We start from the raw sequence: 1,088 nt of genomic DNA, 5'->3' as shown, positions 1-1,088 counted from the left end.
GACATAGAAGCAGAAGCAGACTGACACTGACCCATGGTTACTGGACAAAAGACAATTGGCCGAAACACACAAAAACAGAACCAAAATCAGATCCAGGACTCTGAACTGTTGTCACAGAGTGGAGTTCAGTCCAGGGGTTATCATTATGTCTAGGACCTCCTCGAACTCTTAGAGGGGCACCCCAACAGAATAAATACAGATGCAGGTGTCTTACCGGTAAGAACTCACAGATGGCTCGGAGGTTCGAATGAAGAAATTTGTAAGTTTTCAGAGACCACCCTGGGGCCAGAAAGTCTCCCCAGAGAAATGGTTTTTGAAAACTCTGGTTCCTCAGATTGATCCCTAGTAAAGGGGATCCCGGACGAGCCCCCAAATGTTATGGGTCGCTCAGTATAGGAACCGGATCAGTGAGGTTTGAATTTAGAAAGCCGTTTATTATTGAGCTGGGCCCACCATCAGCTCTCACGCAGGAGAGGACTGAAAGGCGGCTTACTCAGGAAGCAGGAAGGGGTTTTAAGCCCTGGAACCACATTGAGTTTGATAAACAGGTTTATTGTCTGACCAGAATAATGCTTTCAGAATCATTGTGACCACTACTCAGACTAGTTTTCCTGAGGCTTTTGTTTCAGTTCCTTTTTAATTTGCACCTGAGTACCTGCAGGCAGCCTTGCATAGCCCAGAGATTACAAGGAGTTAAAACTCTTTTAGTCTCCTTTTAAAGTCATCTCTGTAATCTAACTTTGTTTTTGCAGGGATTGGTGAGGTAGGAGTTTTATTTAGTAAACTACAGGTAACAGCTACTATTTACTAAACAATCTAAAACAATGGTTGAGTATGCATTTACAACAGAAAGCACAAGATTTATATTTATAGCCTAAAATGTGACTTAACCAATTACAGCAATTACAAGACAAAGATTGAAGTGAGAAACAAAAAGAGGACAAAATGATCAAAATTAGGAATGGAGAATGAGGAGGAAACTACTTATGGAATACATTTTAAAAAGCAACAGACAGAACTGTCATAGGACAGGGACTAACAGCTGAAAGGACTCACTTTTAAAAAAAGTCAGACTCACATTTAATTAT

This window comes from Octodon degus, unplaced genomic scaffold (assembly GCF_000260255.1).
Source record: "Octodon degus isolate 3935 unplaced genomic scaffold, OctDeg1.0 scaffold00611, whole genome shotgun sequence".
In the NCBI taxonomy this organism is placed as follows: Eukaryota; Metazoa; Chordata; class Mammalia; order Rodentia; family Octodontidae; genus Octodon; species Octodon degus.
This window is presented reverse-complemented; position numbering follows the sequence as displayed.